The 18,574-nt window shown below is 41.4% G+C and overlaps 1 non-coding gene across 1 annotated transcript; it reads left to right on the forward strand.

Annotated features, from left to right (window-relative positions):
- The first annotated feature begins 18,113 nt into the window (after positions 1–18,113).
- LOC142428399 (small nucleolar RNA SNORA5) lies at positions 18,114–18,245 on the forward strand. Its single transcript, XR_012780306.1, has one exon. It is a non-coding gene; the product is annotated as a small nucleolar RNA SNORA5 (small nucleolar RNA).
- The last annotated feature ends 329 nt before the right edge of the window (positions 18,246–18,574 follow it).

Genomic DNA, 18,574 nt, shown 5'->3' on the forward strand with positions numbered 1-18,574 from the left:
GGTTCATTGATAAAGTCCATTTTTATTCCATTTTTCCTTGACCTTTTTGAAAGGCCCTTGTGCATTCATGGCATAAAGGATTGGCTACCAATGAGCTCCTTGTATCTCAATTAGATAATACTTGATAAATACCACTTGCCTACCATTGGATTTCATATGGTGACTGTATGTGGTTTCAGAGTAAAACTATACTCTGTAAGATTTTTGTTGGCTAACTTCAGAAGTTGGTCGATTTCTTCTAAGGTTGCCTTCATTCTCTAATATTTTATTTGGTAGCTGAGCACTCAGTTGTTCCCACTACTCAGGGACCTCCTTTAAGGACCTACATCTTGAAGTGTGAGTGCTTGCTGTCAGAGCCCTGTGTTGTGTCAGGAATTAACGTCCCTTACAGATTGGTGGGCCTTTTCTGGGGCTGTTTTTCTTTTTCTGTTGGTCTTTTATGTGTTCCTGTAATGATACTTTATTGTATGTGGGATATATGAACAAGGGAACTTTTTTGTCCCAGTGGGTTAAAGATTGGGCTGTGGACTGCAAGGGCAGCTGTGCAAACTCACCCAAAATATGCAGGAGAAGTTGAGTCGGCCTGCTGCAGTAAAGATGTGCAGGTGTGGGTGTCCGATAGGGAGTTCTACACTGTCTGATAGCTCTGCTGTGAGTTGGCCAGATGTGGTTGGAGGGAGTTATGTGTGGACAACGCCAGGATTTGTTCTTGACCACTTATTAGCTATTTGAGGCTAAATGCAATTAGATTCACCTTTGGTGGACTGTTGTGAAGTGTGAAAAAAAAATTTTTTGGTGACAGTTTTGGGAACTGATCTAATTGTGAAGAAAACTTGTTGTGGAATATGCTATTTTAAAAAAATCATTTATTGTGGGCTCATACAACTCATCACAATCCATACATACATCCATTGGTCCGAGGTCTCCCTTCACCCACTTTTCTGTTGTGCATCCCCCAGGGAGAAGGTTAGATATAAATATATATGTAATTGGTTCCTTCTTTCCGCCCCACCCTCCCTCTACCCTCCCAGTATTGCCACTCTCAGCACTGGTCCTGAGGGCATCATCTGTCCTGGATTCCCTGTGTTTCTGGTTCCTATCTGTACCTGTGTACATCCTCAGGTCTAGCCAGATTTGTAAAGTAGAATTGGGATCATGATAGTGGGGGTGGGGAGAGGAAGCATTTAGGAACTAGAGGTAAGTTGTATGTCTCATCGTTACTACACTGCACTGTGACTGACTCATCTCCCTGAAATTCTTCTGTACGGGGATGTCCAGTTCCCTACAGATGGGTCTTGGTTCCCAATCTGCATTCACCCTCATTCACAATGATTTTATTTTTTTGTTCCGATGATGCCTGATTGCTAATCCCTTCTACAGCTCGTGATTACGCAGGTTGGTATGCTTCTTCCAAATTTGGGGCTTTGTTGCTTCTGAGCTAGATGGCCACTTGTTTACCTTCAAGCCTTTAAGACTCCATATGCTGTGTCTTTTGATAGCTGGGCACCATTAACTTTCTTCATCACTTTTAATGATGTATCGATTTGTCTTCAGTGATCGTATTGGGAAGATGAGCACATAATGGTATGATTTTTTTGGAACATGCTACTTTTTTATTTATTTCAGTCTTTTTTTATTCATTGAAGTCTCAATGACACACCTTTCTGGCGTCCTTTATCCTTATTTAAATTTATTAGGTCAGCCTGGGGTTTGACTATCCTTAAAACATAACAAGTACATTCCTTCCTGATAGCCTGTGGTCTGGTATTTTCTCCTCTAGAAAGAAACTATTTTGGGCTATCCATTAGTTAATTCCCATCACATCCTTCAAATCACTGTTTTCAATGAATTCAATTAATTAGACTACTGAGGGCAGATAACGAAAACCACCACTAAACAAAAGGGCCCGATAGGCAGGTATGCAGAATGATTTCAGAATGGAAATCAGCTGAGAGAGTGCCTATGTTCAACCCCCCTCTGTTTTCAACTTGTGCACCCATGGTGGTGTAGTGTGCTATGTGTTGGGTTGGTACCCACATGTTCAGCCATTCAAAACTGTAACTGGTCCACAGTAGAAAGATGAGACTTTCTACTCCCTTAAAGACTCGCAGTTTCAGAAACGCACCGGGCCTGTTGTACACTGCCCTATGGGAATATTTTGAGTCCAAATTGACTCAATGACAGTGATTTTTATTTTTAATGTACAACAGAAAAACAAAACAACAGAAAACATGCCCTGTGACCTCCGTACTCTGAGTTCAACATGGTCAGCATTTTTCTCTGAGACGGAAATGGTGACTTTGGGCTCATCACAATTTGGTCATGAACCTGAAAGTCCTCATTTGCATTTCTTGTAACTATCTCCTCTTTTGTTTTACTTTCTTGCTAGTGCTTCTTCATGCTCCATTTATTTTTCCAGTGTGGGATTTCCATGAATACTTATTGCTAATGTGCTTTTCATTTGGTGGGTGACCTTGGAGCTTCCCTCCCCAGGCCATGAAGACCTGGGTGCTCTTTGACTGCTTTGCTTGTACGTTTGAGAAAGGAAATCAAACAGTATTTGCAAACTCATCACAGAACCCCCCTGCATTGTTAGAATTTCCTTATCATGCCAAGGTTCACTGGCTAGTTTCCTAAAGTGATCATTTTATTTCTCCCTGTGCTAGTTCATGAAATGTAAATATGCATGTGTTACTGCTTAGGCTCCACCTTTGTTGCTTTTCTCATACAAGTTATGACCATGTAACCTTGTGCTTTTGTTTTGGTTAGTTGTTGTGGATTCATTTTCAATTCATAGCCACCTCATGTGTCCAGGGTAGAACTCAATTGGTTTTAGAATGGCATGCCCTCTCAGAACAGATTGGTCATGTTTTGCTTTGATTTGCTCAATGCTGTGCCTGCTCTGCCTGGGTGTTACATTTCTTCAATCAGTTGAATAAATGCAAGAGCCAGTTATATGGGCCTGAGGTAAGCAGTATTGTCTGAGGCTCCTGGCTTTTACAGGAAAATGAGTTCCAGTTATCTGAACTGAATACGAAGTTTTCTTCATCTCCTCATCGTACTACACAGATCTCTAGATCATCTCTGTAACCGATGACTGACGGAATGACAAACTGTCGGTGTATGAACAGAAATGTAGTTGCCAGGCACTTAGTGGTAGGTAGACATGGGAGCCTGTATGCTGACTCGATTCAACAACTTACCATTTGAGCAGTACTGAACATGTACTTGATGGTTCGTGACGTTCTTCAGCTATATCCCATTGGAAGCAACATCTACTTAAAAGAGACAAGAGACTAAATGAGCCAATGTGGCCATATTTTGGGGGAAATTGCTTCAAAATTGTGGTTGCGGAATAAATGCAGTGTTTTATCATGAACATGTTGTGTGGAAGAGACTCTAGTGGTTCATTGGTTGAATTGATTGGTTGAAGGCCATACCCTCTGCGGCTCCAGCATACAGGGCGCATCAAGATAAGACAATGAGGCTGCATGACGTACAGACTGGGAAACACTAACGAGCAGTTTCACTCCCTGTTAAATGGTCAAAATGAGTTAAAATGTACTTGACAGCACTACATTTGGTTTGGTTCTTCATAAAAGAATGGGAAGGCTTTAAAACATGGCACCTGATGCACTGCTGTGGATGAGATTTTGAAAGGCTTATTGGATCGACATTAGGTTACACTGTTGTTGCAGAATTGTAGGGTGACTGGGGCAGGTCATGTGACTTTATATTATAGCTAGTTGGCGACGCAGTGAAATTTTAGCATGAAAGTGAAACCTTTTCTATGTTTTTAGGTGGCATCGTGTCCATTCCAACCCCTAAACCCTCTATTTAACAGCATGAAACACTGTTCTGTCCTGCATCATCACAAATGTTCCCACGTTTGAGCCCATTGTGACAGCCCCTGTGTCGATCCATTTTGTTGAAGTCCTTTCTCTTCTTTGCCTCTCTCTCCCTTACCAAGCATGATGGCCTTCTCCAGGGACTGGTCTATCCATAAAAAATGTGGGAACAAAAGTCTGACAAGTCATAGAGGCCAGTCCCACAGCTGCGAGAATGCCAGTGGTCATCATGTTCAGCTAGTCTGCCTTCCATGATCTGCAAATGTGAAAAAATCTTTAAAAAATCTAAAATGTGAAAACATCTCAAAGCCTGGTGTGTGAGTACTAGGATCCTAACACAGTTTACCAGTCAAATGCATTGAAGTTCAGTCTACTTATATGAAAATTGGAATCTAACTACATTTTCCCAATCAGCAAAAAGGACATGCTATTATGATATTTCATCGATTGTGCTTTTTTGTCAGTATATCCTATGAGCTTGTTGTATATTTATGTGCGTGTCCAGTGTTTTTTGAGGGGAGCAGTCCATAATAATTACATGACAGTAGCTTTGTGTCTCAGAGTGGGAAAATTTGGAGGATACCTATATTCTTTTTGTTCAGATACTTTTTTAAAAAAAATCTTTATATTAGGGGCTCATAGAACTCTTATCACAATCCATACATACAACAATTGTGTAAAGCACATTGTACATTCATTGCCCTCATCAATCTCAAAACATTTGCTGTCCACTTAAGCCCCTGGCATCTTACACTGCCCAGTATCTCCCTTCACCCCCTTTTCTGTTGTCCTTTCCCCAGTGAGGAGGTCACATGTAGATCCTTGTTAACGGTTTCCCATTTCCACCCCACCCTCCCTCCACCCTCCGGGTATCTCCACTCTCACCACTGATCCTGAATGGATCATCCGCCCTGTGTTTCCAGTTTACAGGTGATATCTATATTTTATTGTTAACTTTCACTCTGGCCAGTTTCCCCCTTTTTTTTTTGCTCTGTTTCCCTGTTCAATAGAGTACAACAGTAGAGTGACTGGAAAGTAGTTGAATAACATAGACACACTACAGGAAATTTCATAATTCCTGAAATAATTATGTCTGTCAGCAGGTAACGCATCAGCTCTTGATAACGTAGAATTCTCCAAGAGGCTACCATGGATCCGGGGCTTTGGCATGCTACTTTGTTAGTTCATATCAGTAGCTCTCCAATAGCTAAGGAGGGACTACAGGGAGAAGTACAAATTCTGCAGTGTTTCCTAGTTGTTATCTTGCTTTTACCATGTGCTTCATGTTCTGATAAATATTCTGGTTGGTCCTGTGCAAGGAGGTGAATTTGTCTCCTCCCTCCAATGGAAGAGAGGATATGATGTGGAATTGAGGCTTTTTATTTTGGTCATTTATCTGATTTGTGTGTTCTGACTGTTCTCTATTCTGAAACAGAGATAGATAGGAATAAGGTTGCAGTTGGTCACAGACAAACTGTACAGAAATAAATTCATTATGCTAGAAGCATGCAGTCGTTGGGACAGCATGTAATTAGTGAGGAAATGTGTCTAGTGCAGCGGTTCTCAACCTTCCTAATGCTGCGGCCCTCTAATGCAGTTCCTCATGTGCGGTCACCCCCAACCCTAAAATTATTTTCATTACTGTAATTTTGATACTGTTGTGAATCAGGCAACCCCTGTGAAAGGGTCCTTCGACCCCCAAAGGGGTTGCATGCAACCCACAGGTTGCGAACCGCTGATCTAGTGGGTTATTTAAACCCTGTTGGAAATCTTTAGTAGAACAAGACCCCTGTGTCTAATCCATGTGAAATGAAGTCTCTATTTCCCAGGACTGTCATCTTCATCCTTTCACATAGTGGAATGCATGGCACCTTGCTGAACCCGAGTATATGGGATATTTTAGGACACTGTAGCTGTTGAAGAGGTGGCCGTGGATTTCTCTTAGGAAGAATGGGCATTGCTGGACCTTTCTTAGAGGAAACTATAGAGACATGTGGGGATGGAAACTTTTAGAAACCTGATCTCAGTAGGTATGAATATTTTCATTAGAAAAGAAAATTGTGTGTGTGTGTGTGTGTGTGTGTGTGATACTCATTGATGCTACTGCAGTATGTGGCCTGAGTAATGGGAATACTTTGTTATATAAACAAGTGTAGGAATTTCCCCCATGAATCTAAAGCTTAGCGTTATAATAACTTCTTATGTCAAGTGTGACTATGAGTCTGCTAAGTTTCCTTATGCGTAATAATGCGAGTGTTGACCTTTGGTGCAGAGAGAGTATGTGTTCATTGTGCCTTGTAAGAACTCTGTGTATTTTACAAGGTTAATGTGATGACTTTCATTATTTATTTAGAATCATTTTATTGGGGGCTTGAATAAATCTTACCACAATCCATCCATACATCCATTGTGTGTCAAACACATTTGTACATATGTTGCCTCATCATTCGCAAAACATTTGCTTGCTACTTGAGCCCTTGGTATCAGTGCCTCATTTTTTCCCTCCCTCCCTGCTCCTCCTCCCTCATGAACCCTTGATAATTTATAAATTATTATTATTTTGTCATATCTTACAACTGTCCGACGTCTCCCTTCACCCATTTTAATGTTGTCCGTCCCCCCAGGGAGGAGGTTATATGTAGATCCTTGTCATCGGTTCCCCCTTTCTGTACCACCTTCCCTCCACCCTCCTGGTATCACCATTCTCACCACTGGTCCTGAAGGGACCTTCTGTCCTAGATTCCTTGTTTCCAGTTCCTATCTGTACCAGTGTCCATCCTCTGGTCTAGCTGAATTTGTAAGGTAGAATTGGAATCATGATAGTGGCTGGGGGCAGCATTTAGGAGCTAGAAGAAAGTTATATTTTTCATTCTTGCTACACTGTACCCTGACTGACTCGTCTTCTCCTTGTCACCCTTCTGTAAAGGGATGTCCAGATTCTTACAGATGGGCTTTGGGTCCCCAATCTGCACTCCCTTTCATTCACAATAATAGGATTTTTGTTCTTTGATGTCTGATACCTGATCCCTTAGACACCTGGTGATCACACAGGTTGCTGTGCTTCTTCCATGTGGGCTTTGTTGCTTCTCAGCTAGATGTCTGCTTGTTTACCTTCAAGCCTTTAAGACCTCAGATGCTATATCTTTTGGTAGCTGGGCACAATCAGCTTTCTTCACCCAATTTGCTTATGCACCCATTTGTTTTCAGTGATCGGGTTGGGAAGGTGAGCATCATGGAATGAGAGTTTAATAGAACAAAGTGTTCTTGCATTCAGGAAGCACTTGAGTGGAGACCCAATGTCCATCTGCTTACCTTAATACTAAACCTATACATATATGCACATAGATCTATTTCCCCATCATCACATGTAAATATATTTGCATATGTGCATGCCTGTATTTAGATCTCTATAAATGTCATTTGCCTCCTAGCTCCTTCCTCTATTTCCTTTCACTTTCCTCTTGTCCCACTATCATGCTCAGTCTTCATTTGGGTTTCAGTAATTCCTCTCAGTTACATTGCCCTTCATCAATCCCTACCAGGCATCTACACCCTCCTTGCCACTGATTTTGTGTCAGAGGAAAGGCCAGCCCCTAACACATCAACACGGATCCGGTAGGAGCAATTTACAGTATTGATAAGTAAAGAGTATAGTAAAGTCATAGCATGAGAGAAAGAAGAGAGATTGAAATAATAGAGTCAGACGCATTTCATGGTAGCATGCTTATCTCAGCCTCACTTGGTGGTCCGCATGCAGAGAGAGAGATTTATTGCTAACCAAGTTTTTTATATTCTCTGGGGATGGGCAAGCCCCCTAATTATAGGTGAAGACATACATCACAGGAAAGGGTTGTGCTATGGGTAATGCAGTAATGGCAGGGGGGTGATCTCGGGGTTCAAATGCTATTGGAAGAGGAGGGAATAAGGATATACATTTGACAAGATGGGCAGACCCGAAATGTATAAGAGTGACCTAACTTTGGCTGTTACTGAGCAGATTTGACCTGTTCTCTGGCTCACTATAGAAACCATTATCAGTAGGGTATAAACCCACCCTGCAGAGACCAAACTGAAGCCTTTAGGGAGAAGTAGCCCATTGTCCTTAACAGCAGGGAGTGGGCCCTATTTGTGGTGGGACCAGACAGTAGTCTGGCAACTGATTGCCTTCAGGGAGGTAACTTGACAATCATTTACCATTAAATGATAGCAGTATCCTAAGTCTTACATATATTTGTGGAGATGACTTGGGAGAAATGTTTCCCATAATTTTGGATCACTTATTGTTCCCTTGTCCCTTGGTTGGTTAACACCCACTGATAACACCACTTCCTTCACCCCACCTTTTTCCCCATCCCCCTCCCCCTCCAACCATGGGTCCCATTGTTTTCTTCTCAGCATCATTTATCCAGCCTATCTTATCTAGATAGACCTGCAGAGATAATATGCACAGGCACACACAAAAAGCAAAACAAAGCAACAAAAGAAAACAAAAAAAGAAAAGCCTGTAAAAAGTTCAAGGTCTGTTTATTGACCTTTAGGAGTGTTTTCCTGTGTAGTCTGATGGGCTGCCACACCCTGGCCCAAAAGTCTGTTTTTGGTACTCCCTTGGGACTTCCTCACTCTGCTCCCCTTGTTCTGTTGCACGCCCTTAGTGTTTTGCCTTGGTGTGGTGGGGTCAGATTGGATGCAATTCTCACACAGTGTCTCCAGTGTTGTCTGCTGTAGGACTATGGGTAAGTGAGGGATGTCATATCTCATAGTGGGGCCAGCCATAGGTCCTCTCTTTGCATTGGCTGCTCTGAGTGGGGATATTGTCCTTAACGCTTGGTTGGCCAGGATGTGTTTCACTCTCTCTTCCTCCCTCTTCATTTTCTCCCACATGCTCTGATCAGTCATGTCCCTCTCCCTGATCTGTAGCCTCATTGTTGTCCTTTGAAGTAAATTCTTATGCAGGGAGGGGTAGCTGACCTTGTAGTTAGGATTAGGGGTGGCCCCTCAGTACTTTTCTTATAAATAGATTTTCACCCACCTAAAATCCACAGACTTAGAGGAACATAGGATTGGCTTGGTGTCATGGAATTGGTGATTATCTTTTCACACTCCTTGTGCTGTGCCTTTCTCCAAGAGCAGCATGTCAGATACACCTTTTTTGCCCTCATATGACACTAATGTGATGGGAACCTGCCTTAGGCTGGGTTGTCTAGAAAAATAAAACTATAGACACTTACACATGCATAAGAAAGAGCTTATTATCAGGAGAATATAACAGCCCAGTCCAACTGAAGCTCATGGGTCCAATGCTAGCTGAAGCATCCATGGCTCAGTGTGTTCAAGTCCCCAAACTTCAGTTTTTGGGTGAACATCAATCCTTTCTGCTCTCAAGCTTAATATATATATGTCTGTATATCATATACATATATGTATGTCTATATATGAAACTATATAATCACTCTAATATTATATGTGTCCAGAAATTCCTTGTTTTAATTCATCAGTATATAAGGACCTTCAACACTACAGAAAACTACAGGACTCTAAATCCATGACTTTCACCACAGAATGGGTGGAAACAAATTCCCCATTTCAAGGTTCTAATCTGAATAATTTTTTACTTTTCTGTAGGATAAATGCTATAATTTTTGTCATGCTGTATTTTCTTTTTCCTCGTTTCTTGAATCATTTATTGGGGGCTTGTACAACTCATCACAACACACACATCCATCCATTGTGTCAAGCACATTTGTACATTTGTTGGCATCATCGGTCTCAAAACATTTCTTCCTACTTGAGCCCTTCGTATCAGCTTCTCATTTTTATTCCCTCCCTCATGAACCCTTGATAATTTATGAATTACTATTTTTTCATGTCTTACACTGACCAAGGTCTTCCTTCACCCACTTTTCTGTTGTCCATTCCCCTGGGAGGGGGTTATAGATAGATCATTGTGATAGGTTCCCTATTTCTCCCCCCACTTTCCCCTTCCCCTCCTGATTAGCAATTAATAGTGAATAAGTACCAAGAGTTATTTCAGCGTGTTGAAATGTAGTCTACTACGTTTTAATATTTATTAGCGATTTATGCCATATCGTGAATATTTTATGGATATGATAATTAAATTATGTTTAGAGGAATTTTTATTTCTTTTTGGAAGCCTCTTCCTTAAAAAAAATGTTAACCTGATTGCTCTAGTTAGAACATACAGTAAATTTTTAATATCACTGGTAACAGTGGACATACATGTTTGTCCATTTTCTGACGTAGAGTGATGTTTTTTTCAAGTATGACATTTTGACTGTTTCTTTTTAGGAATGTATATTAGTATGTTAACATATTGAGCTATATCTGTTTTATATTAGATTTGTAGAGGTTTATTTTCTTAGCATTAAAAGCCTTTGGCTTGGCTTAGTATGTTTTATGTGTCTATTTAGATTATTTATTCATTTTTTACATTAATTGGTATATTACAGTACTTATTTTCTTATATCAAATCAACTGTAGGATAGATTCCAATTAATCATTGTATATAATTATGTTCATGTGTTTTCTGACTAAATTCCCAATATTTTCAAGAACTTTTTCATGTAGATCCATTATCAATATTGATCTACGGTTTTCTTAAAGTATCATCTGACCTTGTTAACAGGTTACTACTGGTCTCATAGAAAATGTTAGTAAGTATACTCTCACAATCATTGTTATGTTTCACCCAATAATGTGAACTTAGACAAAACACATAAAGTGTTTATTCATATTGTGTGAATACTCTGGTATCTAGCTGCCAGAATCTTAAACTTTTATCTGCCTTATACTTAGCCTTGAAGTTTCTCATGGAATTTAATTTTGATTCATTTGATTATAGACCTTTTGAGCATTCTGAAACCCACTCAACTCTCATAGATCACTTGCTCTGGCTGGATCCTCTGGTCTTGTTAGCTGACCCTTCAGTGTAGAGTGAAATGTTTTAATGACTACTCTTGACAGACAAGTAGTCACTCACACCTGAGACTATGGATGGGACATCCTTGAACCCAAGCCAATAAGCCCATTCCTACAGTGTGTGTTGTTTGCCTTCAGTCAGCATTACCTAGAAAGTTCAGAATCCAGAATCTAGGCCAAGCTGACAAAATTGTTGATAAGTCATCTCTTTTCTGGATCCCTCTGTACTTTTAAGCTTCTGCCCTTTACCTACCCCTTGCCATTCCTTGACTGTAGGCTGCAGGCTTTCCCAAAGGCTTTAAAATTGGACATGCGTAAACCCAAGAACTTAAAGAGAGTAGCAAATAAGCATTCCCCTGTCAGGTTTTCTTGTTTAGGATATCTCTGTGTTGGCCAAGGCACCTCTAGGATGTCCTATTGGTGTCCCTCTGTCTCTTGTTGTCCGCCTGTACAAAAACTTTCTCTACTTACCACACTATTGTGTATAAATGGGCTACCCAACCTTAGCCATTTCTTCACACAGAATAGATATTGTAAAGAATACCCAGGATGCAAGGGGATTGGGGCAGGTTATACTTGATGACAAGCTCAGCCTGGGATGGAGTGGCATGTATGAGCATGATTCAGCTTGATCGCTTTAGCCAGTATGTCAAGGGTTACAGTCTGAGGTACAGTATGGGCTGGTAAAGAACATTCTTCCTAAAATATTCCTTTCTTCAGTTAAATTGCTGGTGAAAGGAAGATATTTACCTTCAATGGAGCTTTAGAATCTTTAGGCCTTAAATACTTCCACTTTATTCTAAAAATAAATATTGTATATATAGGATGTGAATCCAAACTTGATAATGATATTTGAGAAATTAGTAAAATTGCTTTCTAAAGGTAGAGTGGTCTTTTGTTTAATGCAAACACCCTCAGCTTGGAGCATGATTTTGATCCTAGGTGGTGGGGGTGGTCACTATTTAGCGCAAGAAGTACAGGCCTGATATGCCTTTTACACCATTGCCTCCTCTTCTTTTTCAGATCAAAGATTTGCCACAGAGAAATGGAGTTAGAAATCTGTTACTACTGTCTTGCACTTTGAAGCATGACAAGGAAGGATGTCAACTTCTAACTGGGTTGTGAATCAAATTCATTCACCTGACACCAAGCAGGGTGAGCATCCCTGGGGTTCCTGGGGGCAGCGCTGGGCAGAGGAACTAGAGGAGAAGGAGGATGGATCTGGGCTTCCTGGAGTCTGAACCCAGGAAAGCACCAGTGTACAAGGACCCAAGCTGCCCCAATGGTCAGGGTGCGAGCAACTTGCGCATCTCCATGAATGATAGAATTCACTGGTTACATAACCATTTATAATTAGAACTTAAATTATGAGCATTCCAATTTGAAAAAGGCTGGTGCCACAATGGTTACAGTTTGGACTGCTAACTCGAAGGTTAGCGGTTCAGAATTACAAGTCACCCTGGGGAGAAAGGCAGAGTTTCCAATATTGTAAAGAGTTACAGTCTCAGAAATCCACAAGGGGCCATTCCACCTCCTTTTAAAGGGTCGCTGTAACCAGAATCCACTCGCTGGCACTGAATTGTGTTTAAGGTTTTCGTTGCGGATGACAGTGACAACTCTGTCCATTTGCTGCATCCCCACTTTGATTAAGCCTCCTTGAATTCTTTCTAATCATTAACCAAGAATGTAGATCATCTTCCCCTTGTGGAGAATGCCTTAGAAAATAGATTGCCTGCACTCCTCTCCAGCCAGCCCCCTCCAAGGGCCTGCCTAGATGTGTCCTTGATGGAGCTCACCTTACTGAAGGCAGCACAGGGGCTGTTGTCATGAATCTGGCCTTGATTGCCTCAGTTTGAAGGGCCTGGACGATTCGTGTAAGTCCTTCTATCCAAAATGTGCATGTCCCAATTATGGTCCCATTCCTGCTGCTACAGTCCCACCTGTAGCTGTGATGTATTGATCTGTCACCAATCATGGTCTGTGACATGGCCTTTTGTTCTGTGCCCTGCTTATTCCAGGGTCTCGACTGTGCATTTGAACTACTAATGGCTTCCCTTATCCATATGATGTATGTGTGTGTATCTTTTGTTGTCTCTTAAAGTTTAATAAATGTTCTCCTTAAATTATATTTGACAGTGGGATTACTTTTCTACCCTAAAGCACAATTTAGGATCATCAGTGACTCAAGGTACAGTTCTTTGGGACAGCATCTTGACAGCCACCCTGCAGGTGAGGTCAGGCCCTGCAACCCCCCTGGCTTCTGTCCTGAATGGGCATGTTACAAAGGTCTTTTAGTTCTACGGATAAATGCTCTCTCTGCACCTTAGCCACCAAACACACTCATCTCTATGTGGGTTGGCAAATCTAGTGACCCAGATAAGTACTCAGATGTACCCCCAGTTCACCTCCTAGCCTCCTGCCCAAAGGCACTCAGGTCTCTTGTTCTGTGGCCTGGGAATCCTACTGGTCTGTCTCAGTCTCTTGGTTCTGCTGCCACCATGTCTCTGTTGCTGCTTCTCCCCATCACTTCCTCTCTTGTGTCACAGCTCCCTATCTTCTGGATTGAAAAGTTTTAGTGCAAGAATCTAGGATCCAAAGGCCTCTACTTCTGCCTCTTCTTTTTTGATGGTAGTGAGATCCCAGTTTCTGTCTCTGAAAGGACTCAATTACTCCTAACATGATTTCCAATGTGACTAATTCTCAGGTTTGGTTTCAGACAGTTTATTTACATAACCACAAGGTACAAAGGTACCAATATATTGTTGGGTAAACTGCCCAATTCTCTTGAAGCAAAAAAAAAACAAACTCACTGCCATCAAGTTAACACTGACTCTTAGCGAGCCTATAGGACAGGGTGGAATAGCCCCTGTGAGTTTCCAAGATTGTAACTCTGTAGCGGAGTAGAAAGCCATGTCACTCATGGTAGAAGGAAGCCCCATCCTGCTTTCGAGGAGAAATTGGTGGTTTCCACCTGCTGACCTTGCAGTTGGCAGCCCGACAGTCACCACTTTGCCACCAAGGCTCCTTTGCCTCGTTCGCATTGGCAGGAGACAAACCCACGTAAATGATTTGGAAGAAGTTCAGGGGACATAGCTAGAAAGACTGTATACTTGTATAGGCCAATGTCTAACTCAGTGATTTTCAGCCTTCCTAATGCCGTGCCCCTTTAATGTAGTTCCTCATGTTGTGACCCTCCAACAATAAAATTATTTTTGTTGCTACTTCATAACAATAATTTTGCCACTGTTATGAATCAGGTGACCCCTGTGAAACGGCCGTTCGACCCCCAAAGCGGTCTGTACCCACAGGTTCAGAACCGTTGATCTCACTGCATTAGGAACTACAAATAATGCTACCTTAAAATGTTGATCTCTATTGGGATTCAAAGTGCACTTACTATTGAGGGAAGTATACTTCTTTATTTCAAAATATATACATAAATTTCAGTCTGACAGATGCCATGTGTTTATTATGGAGCCTTGGATTTGACATGTGTTAACAGTTGGACTGCTATCCTCAAGGTCAGAGGTACACACCCATTAGCTTCCTGTCCTGACTTTAGAGTCTCGGAAGCTCTGTACAGCAGTTCTCCTGGGTCCTAGCTGCAGATTATATGTCTAACTCTACAGGATGGTGAGTTTTAAAGTGTTTCTAAGTAATTATACAATTTCTAGTTCTTATATAAAATAATTTTTTATTTGTAATAGCTGTTTATATAGCCCATTTTAAATGTTTCCAGATGCTTAACATAGTCATCTTCAAAGTTCATTGATTTGTTAGTCTCCTGGAGAGTCACACAGTAAGGAATTAGTAGTTCTGTATGGGGTGAGGTAGGGATCCAACTTTTTGGTTTCTTCCTTTTTGACAATTATATTTGATTGCCCAATCTCTATTTGTTATAAAGTCATCTTATATTCACATGTTTGAAAATTTTGAGTTTTACATTTATTGCTCATTCAGGGGTCCTCGAACTACAGCCCGTGGGCCATATGCGGCCTGCCAAGGACATTTATAAGGCCCGCCAGGTGTTTTTGCCGCTGCTGCCTATCCTGCTTAGCAGCTGACTCTCCCAGTGTGCCTAGGAATTTGTTCAAAGTTTTTTTTTTAAAAACTGTAGTCCGGTCTTCCAACGGTCTGAGGGACAGTGAACTGTATCAAAAGTTTAAAGACCCCTGGCTCATGTTATAAGCATGCTTTCCATCACTCAATAAGGGCATCATTAACATTATTGGGGACATGGTGTAAGAAGAGGGACAAAATAACATCATCTGGACCTACACATTATGTGTTACTCACATTGTATTCTCTCATCAGCCTGCAGATTGGGCATCACCAGGAGCATAGAGAAAGAAGGAAGAAGAGCCTGACTGGGATATTATTATTTTCGGGAGATCCTCATGAGAGATTGTAATTTGTGAACATAATTGAAGCTGATCCAGATGGGACAAACATAGAGCATCCCATTTGCCGGCATTGTCGTTAGGACCAAAGAAAATGACCAAGGCCCAGGTGATTCTGAAGTGTTTTATCCTTTTCTGTATTTTCCTACTGGGATGGTAGAAGCCTGTATAATAATGATTCAGCTCAGTGGAAAAGTCGAAATTTGAAATTAGAGATAAGCTTTGACTCTGACTTTGACATTTGACTGGAGAAGATTGAGAATATAATGATCATAGGATTAATATATCAATGAGGATTCTTTGGATGGCATTATCTTCCAACTCATAATGCATCTTTCTATGGCCAGCTCATGAGAATCTTTCAATTGATACGCTATACGTAGTTTTTAAGGAGAAATAAAACCACATCTTTAGGAGAATTCACTATTCTGTCAGATTTTTGTCTGAATAATTGTCTTTAACGCTTCTCTCTAAAGGTGGTATTTACACATTTCCTAAACAGGAGCATTCTCATTAATTCATCTAAAACGGGCCTTGTAGCGATACTGGTTTAAAATTGGTTGACACCTTCTCACCTCCTCTAACTATACCTGCAGGTGAGAGGATCAACCATCAGCACCAGCTCTGATTCCTATACAGGAGAGCTTAAACATACCTGTACCCTCCAATGGTTTTCCAGTTCTGACACCAGTATCTTTGCCACAGCCCTCTTCTACTCAGCTCATTAATTTTTTGCACTTGCCATGGACTAATTGCAGCCCAGAGTCACAGTTACATGTTTTATTCAGTACCAGAATATAATTTGGTGTCAGAATCAATAGGCTACACATTGGGATTCATATTACAGAACCATGTAGCAAATTTGATCTTCTTCAGGGAAGGGAAGGTCTGTTCCCTCTGTCCCTCTCAGACATTTTACATCCTGAAGTTAGGCTAATTTCTTACTTCCATCTGTATAGACCCCTCTTAACTCCTTAGGGATATCCTCCTCTTGATCTTGCCTGCCTGCTCCACTATCTTGGCTGAAAATCCTTTCTGGACCCGTCACCATTGGCTCTGTCACCGTGTCCCATCTACCCTGGTCATTGTCTCCATTACACAGCTCTTAACCAGTGAATAGTACAGTTCCTTTTGCAGCAGCAGCAGTAGACCAGTCCCTATGAGGTAGAGGTTCAAGATGCTGCATGATTTGCTCTGCAGCATCTCACAAAACTCAATAGCCATGCAGAAAACAAATACCTCTTCAAGATGTGGAAGCTGGTGAGTCCCAAATCTATATGGTGGTCAGGTATCAGTCTGTAGGGTTCTCCTCATTCATGTGTTTGCCATGGATGATGAACTAGATCATCAGGTCAGACCACAGTCCACTGCCTCACAAGGTGAAGTTGTTGAATCTGATCAAATAATAGGTTGACGTGGCTGAGGAACCCAAATGGGAATGTCATGCAGCAGACTGTTGGCTCATAGAGTCGAGGGAGCACTCAAGTCAGGTCACACAGGTGGCCTGCAATTGCCATTCAAGGAAATGGCTCATGAATTTCCGGAAGCTGGCAAATCTCTAATCCAAGGGTTCATTCTGAACTCCGTGGCTGCAGGGGCTAACAAAACCAAATCAACAGATCAGATGACAGGCCAATGTGTCTGTCTCTTCTCAAACCATGCCTGCACACAGTTCTCTTTCTCTCTTGATGTGATGGCTTCTTTGCCCAACCTAGCACCTTCCCTGCCCAGGGCTCCAGAGGTCAAGCCAGTGGAAGAGAACTGCAAGGGAGAGCATGTGGTGAAAGATGGCAGGTCCAAGAGGACCTTGCAATTAAAGTTAAGGCAAAACTGTGTGAAGGTGACTGAGAAGAATTTGTCCTAAGGTTGTCAAGAGGAGCTTGTGCTCCTCTTAAGAACTTAAGAACTTATAAAGTTATTCTGCATTCAGGAAGGGAGATATTGCCTATGAACTTTCTGATCTTGGTTCTGAGCTATAGCTTCTTGTTTCTGACCCCAAGATGTACCTGTTTCATTAATAGACCACTTTGATCTATTGAGTTTTGTGTGGCCATAGCAACAGATTTTCAAACCCAGAAGTGAGACAAAGAGTGGTGTGGGAGGAATGACTTGGGTAAGAGTTGACAAAAAATGTTGGTGAACTGAGGTGTGTTTGACCGCCCCCATCTGAACTGTTCCTGATAATCATTGCCACTGGAGATACCGAGCCTTTTATAATGATGATACTGCTAGACCTCCCAATTCCATTTCACAATGTACTGTAAACTTGTTTTGTCAATATAAACAAGTGTGTGTGAATATAAATCTACTTTGTGTGAATATAAATCTCAGCTATTTCTAGCTCATTCAGATAATTTCACTAGTATTCAAAATTCTAATTTTATGAGTGGGTGCATTATTTTGGGGCATGGAGGTCCCCAAGACTTGAACGGTGATCCTCAGGTGTGACATTGCAATTGTGGCAAATATTAAAGACAGACCAGTGGGGCACGGGGCTCCTCATCCTATGTCAGGACTGAAAAAGTGAATGTATTTTCCAGTGGGTATAGGTACTGGAGTTTTCAGATCTTTCCATAAGGTGTACACGTCATGCAATTAGTGTATACATAGTCAATGGGTAATAATATCATAAGTGGGTAACATAATAAATAAGCAAGATTGTGACTCACCATCTTGACCTAGTGCTAGTTGACTTGAAACCCACTCTGTGCCCTCCCCAGGCATTTGCTACATTTATGGTGGGTTGGCTACAGAACCTGATTGCTCTGATCTACAGAGAACCTTCAGGCATAGTGAAGTAGCCCGGCACAGAAATGATTCATCTACTATGGGAGCTCCTTTAAGACTGCTCCTTAATGGAGAGTTATTGTAGGGGGTGGGGGTGGGGCACATTATTTGGCCTGGAAAATGTGTATTTGAAAATATTTCTTGCAGCTTGTCAAATTCAGTGCCGGCTCCGCCCATGGCTGGCACTGGCCCAAAAGGCTGCCACAGAGACACTGTAACTCATGGGCCCTGTTCCTCTGCTGCGGCTCAGGGATAAATTTTGTTACAGACATTCAGAAGAAAAAAAAAAGAAAGAAAATATTTCTTTCTCAGAACAAAGGAGATCTTTCTGAAAATAGGGCTAGTTTTCCATCCCCATAATTATGAATGTAGAAATAAAGTTAAATACTTTCTACCATGTCCTAAGTTTACCACGCATTATGGATTGTACAGTTTTTACTACTGTTTTGCTTTCTTTAAGATATTTTTAAAAAATCTTCAAATGGAAAATACACCATTAAATCGACTCCTCTTACTGCAGGAATCAGTGACATTCAATGATGTGGCTGTAAAGTTCACTTGGGAGGAATGGCAGCTCCTGAACCCTGCTCAGAAATCCCTATA

Source organism: Tenrec ecaudatus, chromosome 15, assembly GCF_050624435.1.
Source record: "Tenrec ecaudatus isolate mTenEca1 chromosome 15, mTenEca1.hap1, whole genome shotgun sequence".
NCBI classification, from domain to species: Eukaryota; Metazoa; Chordata; class Mammalia; order Afrosoricida; family Tenrecidae; genus Tenrec; species Tenrec ecaudatus.